Here is an 8,068-nt window from a genome sequence, read left to right as displayed (position 1 = left end):
AGGGCCATGCATGGCCGCTTCCATTATTGATTTACCATTTATGGCACACACAAGTTTGTGCTGAATGATATAAAATCAAAAGTGTACTTTACAAAGTGACCAAGTTCCCCAATTACCCTCATTGGTATTGATTTGGCATGCCCCAGCACTGTCAGCCAATGCTATGTAGAATGCTGGTGGTGTGTGTTATGGCAGTATTTCCTTAGAATTTGTATCTTGGTGCTTTTTCTTTAGCTGACTGCTAATGCCCACAATAGAGCCTGTGTTAGTGGATGGCATTGTTCTGTTGTCTTTTCTCCTCATCAATCTGCAGAGGAGACTTTGGTAGCTGTTTGACTGAGCTGCAGCTGTGGGGGCTGTTGTTGAGAAGTGTGATGCCCTCCATGCCCTTTCTTGACCCGCTTCTTAACTCTCTGGTGAGGGTCACCCCTCTTCCTCTCATTAAGTCTGATCCGTTGTGACCTTCCATACATACGGGGCAGACCAAACACATTAATTAGGGGGGGGGGGGGGTTTGGCGGTTAAGCTGTTACTGTTTATAAAACAATATGAGAAGTGAAAACAAGCACACACAGGCTCATTTAATTTCCAAATCTCTAGTTGCAATAATGGATGATGATGTATATGATGCTCACTTTGAGTGGAGCTGGGCTCTTAGCAGACTGCAGGGCTGGCTTCATGGTAATGGCATTAGGGCACAGAGTCCTGTGTGCAGACAGAATATGTAGGAAACTTGAAACCAGATATTTTATGCAATTAAGTTTATGAAACACATACACACACACACACACACAGACACACACACTGGGTGTTGCACGAAACAAACAGAAAACAATCTCATTAGTATTTCCTGCGTTATATATTTGGGTGTAAGCTGTTACATCAGAGCAGACATGGGCCAGGGAGGAACTGAAGTTGGACCAAATTTTAAAAACAATGAATACATATGAATTCTGTCCCAAAACTGCGATACAGGCAAACAAAGACATTATATACAGTAGTCACAGCGAAAAGACAAGTGTGAGAAAGAGAGGAAGGGAGAGTGGGATGGAGGGGGTAAGATAACAAACCATTAAACCTGGCACTGGTGTCCAAAATCCTGAGGAGGGGAAAGATAGAGCATCTTTAAACACTGTCATTTGACTTTGAACAAAGTGACTTTTGAAGTGAAAGAAGCTGTTTTCCCCTTTTTTCTTTCTCTTTTTCTCCCCTTCCCTCCATATTTTAATGCTCCCTGCTCTATCATGTAAATCCCCATTCAAATTAGTCGGGCATTAGAGCCCTCAGCAGTAATGTCAGAGAGACTGAATGAGATGGGGGACTTAAGCACCTAACGAACAATGAAATTCCCAAGCCTTGGGACAGGACAATTAAGAAGCAGGCTTAGCCAATGATGAAAATTTATTGCTATCTAATACATATTTCTATTTTCTGAACACTAACCAATTTGAATGTGATTAAGGGGGGTGGGGCTCTTCATTAAAGCCACGGCGTCTCTCAGAGGTCGCTGAAAGAGGAGCCTTTTGATGTTAAATTACAAACACGGAGGAGAGGGGCGACACCATTGTCTTTTTGGGTGCTGTGCGTTGTTTTCTGAGGTTCCCCTTAAACGGGTTAGTTAACCCCTCTCTGGCCAAAGGAGAGAGAGAAGGGAGAAACGGTTGTGTGAGGTTCCTTGGGGAAAGAAAGAGGAGAGAGTGAGGAAGGGAGGGCTGGGATGGAGAAGACTTTTTAGTGGGATAATAGACAATGTGAATGCCTTATCATTTATTCCTTTCATCTGAATGAAAGCATCCATCCAGCCATTGTTTCCCCCTGTCCTCCGCATCTGTCTCTTCAACGCTCTCTCGGGCTGGGCATGTTTGAGACACAGTTTCACTGGAAAGACACCAACCAGGAGCTAGCACAGACATTAACTAAGGGCTGGCACAGACACTGCCTAAGGGCTAGCACAGACACTGACTAAGGGCTAGCACAGACATTAACTAAGGGCTAGCACAGACACTGCCTAAGGTAGAGGCTACCTTAGTCAGTCGTGACTGAGGTAGCATGGATGGTGACTTAAGCAAACGCAGATTGCGACTGAGCTGACAGATACTGAAGAGAGCTAGTATAGATTCAGATGGTGACTAAGAGCTAGCACAGATAGCGACTAAGAATTAGTCAAGATAGGGACTAGAAGATAGCAAATATGTGTTCTCTCTCGACTGGCCTACTCCCTGGACAGCTGATGTGCACACCCTTCTGAAGGGTTGGGGACAAACGTCATCCTGTTTTTATTGCAAGATAACGGGAAGAAATGAGGATCTAGGAATGGAATGTAGGAATTCTGTGGAGAGGGAACAAGGCTTCCTTTGTTATTCAACTGTCCATTCAGTAAGGAGCACCAGAATTTGGGTCGGAGAGTAGAGAGGCGAGCATCGTGCATATATATATATATATCTTCCCCAGCAACACACACCAGGGCCAGATTCATTCTGGTTAATAGATGCGTTCTCAGGCCTAGTTTAGAGGGGATAAAGGACATTTTCATTAACTTTCTTTATATTTAATGTTCAATTAGTCGCGGGTATAACCGGACCATAATCTGATGGAAATATGGCCAGGAATTAATGCCCCAGCAGGGATGGAGAGAGACCAGGGGATTGGTATGCACCCAACGTAGTATAAGTGTGTGTGTGAGTGAGTGTGTGTATGTGTGTGTGCAAGAGTGTGTGAAATAGTATAAAACTGTGAGCTCTGCATGCAAAGTATTACAGTACAAAGGTTCTAAATCTCATAAATATGTTTATACAGATTATATGAGATATCTACATGAATACACAAATATGTGGATGTTGAGAAGGGAGGGAAGCTGTCAGGGGAGCAGAGGGACAGAGACGCTTTATGGCAACATTGAAATTGAATGATGTGGAATGAAGCAAAATCAAAAGCTTTGTGTGCACTGCAAGCTTTTCTCATCCTCATAAACAGTGTTCATTGTGTGTTTCTGTGTGTGTGTGACTGATGTGGTGTGTTTTGTTGCATGTCACGCTAAATGATAGGATTACTCATTTTCCCTTCAGCAGTACACAAATCACTCTTTAATCCACCATCATTGAATCTTTCCAGGGTTAAGTGTCTCTGCCCCATTCGTCTCTTCTCTATGAGTCTGTAAGTGTACAGTATGCGGTTATATAGATGTCCACTGTACACTGTATACGTTTTGACTTCGTACAGTTCGTACAGACTTTGTCCAGACTACTCATTTCCTCCACAGTATGTGATGCAAATCAAGAACATTACTGTAGAGGAACGAGCTTTTCATGAGGACAAGTCAGAGAGTGCTTCATTGAAATGTTTTTCAAAATCAAATGAACATTATATTTGAATAGTCCTTTTTGCAAGCAACGACACAGAGGGCTTCACATATGCCCATGGAACTGCATCTAAACCAACATAAAATCCTCAAAAGGAGATAAGTAAAAATCTCCCAGGAAAACAGATAGAAAATGAAAGAAACCTTGGGAGGAGTAATTAAGCGCGGGATCCCCTCCTCCTGTCTGGAGATTGGGATTGGGGATACAGAGAGGAGCAGACCATAGGCTGAATCCATTATGCAGTAAAAAAAACAAAAAAAACAATGGTGTGTGTATATTCAAAACACAACACACAAGCACACAAAAACACAAGCACAATACACGTATCACCATATATCACGCATCACACACATCATCACCAAGCAGAGCAGGGGATGGACGGAAGAAGCCAGACTCAGACAGCTGAGAGCAGAGGGAGGGAGGGATGGAGGAAGGAGAGGGGTGTGGAGGGGAGAGGAGGGGTTTGTCCATCCATGCTAGAGATAGGGTCACTGTCTGGGTATGTACGCTTTGAGAGCCAGACACACACGCTCTCTCACATACATACACATATTACACACGCAAACACACCCAAAGACACTGACTCAGGGAATTCCCCGAACTTTCACTGACAAACAGAGGTTTGAACAAATGACTCTGCATTTGAACTGCATATACTCATACACAATATCAAATACACACGCACCAAAACACACACAAACAATCACACTCAATATGGCCTAAGAATTATGGCTAGGCTAGGGGTCGTAAAAAATGTCCCTCTTCTCTTCTTTGAATCTCACTGGAGTTGTCAAATTGGCCTCAGTGGCCCCACATAGAAAGACACACACATGTGCATACACGTCCACACAAACCATGTAATGATGAGACAACGCAGGGTTTTCATTGACAGTTGAGGGCCATGATGAGAAACTGAAAAAACACAAATATAAACTGACCAAACCTTAAGAATAATCAAAGCCTTTACCGTAACCATGACAAATCTCTGAACTCCACCATAAAAAAAACTCACATTAACCATGACCTAATCCCTATCTAAAACTATAAACTATAACATTCAGCTTCTATCCTTGGCTGATATGATTTGGCTTATAAAACAAAAGCCATTTTATATACGATTCCTTCATTCCTTTCACATTATTTTACAATTTCACATTACCTGAGATGAGATGTAACTGATTGTAACAGTAAACGATCAGTAAACCAAAGGTTAGCATGATTGCAGCTGAGACCAGAACACTTCAATGGTTTCAATGTACAAAACATGTTCTTGAACTTCTTTAGAAATGTCATTTTACAAATTAAACCAAAAGGCAGATCACTGGGCTTCTGGACAAGGACAACTGTGGGCTGATTCATCAGCACTTGTACCTGACAGAAAGAAAAACAAGCAGGAAGTGAGGAAGGGAGGGGGACATAAAGCCACTTGGGTTGTAAAGCATGAAAGATATTGTCAAATGAATCTTATAAACAGAAAATATGTATAAATTGTTTTGGTGAATATGATGCTCTTTGCCATGAACCTTGTTTCTGCCTTTCAGTCTGTCGCTTGGTACACCTTTCAAATCCACAACCATGAACAGAAAGACTGAAGCAGTGCATTTCATTGGAACTCAATCTAGCCTACAGATGGACTTGTAATTGCAGAAGCCATTTCTCATGAAATATTTATTGATAACAGTTCAAATGAAAAACTAATACACACATTGATATATGTTGACACTTGTTCAAAGGTATATAAGTAGTTTTTCAGTAGCAGAGACTTTCTGTAGTAATGTTTCCCTCTGCTCTGGTGGTTCAGGTCCTTCTGCTGTCTATCCCACTGAACTCCATCCTTTTCAAACAATTTCATGCTCCAATTAAAATCCTACTGGTTCAAAGATAACAAGGAAACATGGAACATTTTTTGATAATTTGGTTAAGATCCCCCTTGAGTTCATTAGCCATCCGCATTAATTAAAAACAAACAGGATAAATTGACCACGGATGCCATTTTGAGTGAAATCTTGCCTGCAATCCAATAAGAGAGTGAGGAAGTATAATTTCAATTACAGAGTGAGCTGTCTAAAGCATTGGCCAAATCTGCATCTCTCACAGCTGAACTTTGCTGACTTTCCTCCTCTGTGTCTTGGTAAGAGTGTCCAGGACTTGAACATGACGATTACCGAGCTAATTTGGCTGAAAGCCCACTTGAGTTGGCCTGGACCCCCGATACTATCAGTGCCACAATTAACCAACAAAAACAGATAACCTCCAAATCTCTGCAAGCGCTAGCACTTATAACAGCCCGCCGTGGCTACACACACAAACACACACACCAGCAGCACACAGACACACCACAATCGACATACCATATGCATAAACCATGTGCACACTTCCCAAATACACTGCAGGGATTTCTGTCCAATTAACATGCATGCAAAGCAATTTAGAGCCCAACAAGATGTTTTTGTCTTCCTGCTCCCGGGTAATTTAGCTGCTCTGTTTCCAGAGAGGGAGAGAGAGAGAGAGAGAGAGAGGAGAGAGAGAGAGAGAGAGAGAGAGAGAGAGAGAGAGAGGAGAGAGAGAGAGAGAGAGAGAGAGAGAGAGAGAGAGAGAGAGAGAGAGAGAGAGAGAGGAAAGGGGGAGTTAGAGAAGTGGAATGGGATTTCTTGATTAAAAATGGCCTTTTTCCAACCTCTCTCTCTCTCTGCTAACCAGGCATTTGGGACTGTCATTTACACACACACACACACACACACACACCCACGCACACACACACATACACACACCCAGCAAACATGCAGAGAATCCATATGTCCTAATACAGGGCCCAGCATCATTGTTAATTTCCTTTATTAGCCTTCTCCTCCCATGGTCGATTTAATTTGTGGTGTTTGAGCGAGCTGTGAGGAGGAATTTAGTTAACATGCATTTTTCCACACACACATTATATCCCTGTCATTCACGTCTTTCCAAGTTTTACACACAGTTCCATAAATGTACATGCAGATGCATGATCACATTAAACAGACCTTTCCATCTCTCTCTCTCTCTCTCTCTCTCTCTCCTCTCTCTCTCTCTCTCTCTCTCTCTCTCTCTCTCTCTCTCTCTCTCTCTCCTCTCTCTCTCTCTCTCTCTCTCTCTCTCTCTCCTCTCTCATGTGTTTTGTAGTTTTGGCATAAATGTTTATCTTAATTTAGTGCCATGGCGTACCTGAGAAACTGTGAAAAGTGAGCCTGGGGCTGGAACACAAAAAGAACAAGAAATGCTTCTTAAACTGGAAAATCTCTCAGTTTGACTCTGCATCACTTATTTTCCGAATCCAACTCACACCAGCAGTGGCACAAAGAGAGATACACACACACACACACACACACACAGTACACATAGAAACTGAGCACAAAGACAGCAGAGATGCAGGGAGCAATGTAACTCAGGTCTTCAACAGCGAGTAAATTGTTTGACTTGCTAACAAAAGAGTTGTAATCAGATGGTTTTAAGTGACAGGTAAGATGTGAGAATGGTGGGGGAGAAGAGGAGGACTGAGGGAGAGGCGGGGAAAGGGAGAGATGGATGAACTAAAAAGGAGAAATCATTGAAAAGAACAGACACAAATATCTCTGCCTGCCTTCCCTGTCAGCCCCCCTGTTTCTACACGTAATTAAACCTATAGTCACTTTCAATTAGCCAGCCTTTCTCCCCCTGCACGCCTTTATGCAAAAATTAATTAGTCAATTAGCCAATTAACATGTGAGCAGGTCTTTGTGTTAACGAGGCTTTTACAAGCTGTGGTAACCCTGCAGGAATGACACACAGACGATAGACGCCATGGGACTCGTTTGTCTAACCACGTTCTCTTACGACACACACAGCCCCGCTCCGACACACACTCCTCCCTCGACACTGTCACACATACACTGGCCATTCTGACCCCCCTCACAAATCAAAACCTGTTTGTTTTTACTGTACAGTGTACACAGTGACCAGACTGACATTATATGCATACTCATTCAGTGACTTACACACACAGGCACATTTGCACACACACACACACACACAAAAGCACACATGCACACACAGGCACAAACACAAATGCAGGGCTTCTGGTTGCTCCAGCTGTACTAACGTGTCTGTTCTCTGTCTGTGTATAAATATGACTGAGAGACTGCAGTAATGGCTCCCGCTTCAAATAAACACAGGCCAGGCTCATTTTGCTGCTTCCCTCTGACCTAAATCACATCTACACACACACTACACACACATCCACACACACATCTACACACGCACTACTTCCTCACTCTGAATGGATTGAGAGAGAGAGACTGAAAGAGAGAGAGAGAGTTTTGATACACACCATATGTCTCTTCCATGCCAGACACAACAAGTTCTTCAACTAGGCATAAGGCAGAGGGGGGGTAAAGGGCAGGATGAGAGAAGGAGGAGAACGAGAAGAAGCGGGAAAAGGAAGCACACAAAGAGAGAGAGAGAGAGAGAGAGAGGAGATGAGAGAGAGAGAGAGAGAGAGAGAGAGAGAGAGAGAGAGAGGATGAAAAAAAGAAAGAAAGAAAGAAAGAGGAGATTTTCTTAGTTAAAATCTCTTGGTGGAGAGATGGAGAAAGGAGATGGAGTATTGTTGCAGATGGAGGGGGGTGGGTGTGTTTAGGGTGAGGAGGATGGTGGTGTTGGAGGGGAGGAGGGGTCAGAGAAGGTTTACCCACATAGTTCTC

Source organism: Osmerus eperlanus, chromosome 1, assembly GCF_963692335.1.
Source record: "Osmerus eperlanus chromosome 1, fOsmEpe2.1, whole genome shotgun sequence".
NCBI lineage: Eukaryota > Metazoa > Chordata > Actinopteri > Osmeriformes > Osmeridae > Osmerus > Osmerus eperlanus.
The sequence above is the reverse complement of the archived record's forward strand: the minus strand, read 5'-3'. Positions refer to the sequence as shown.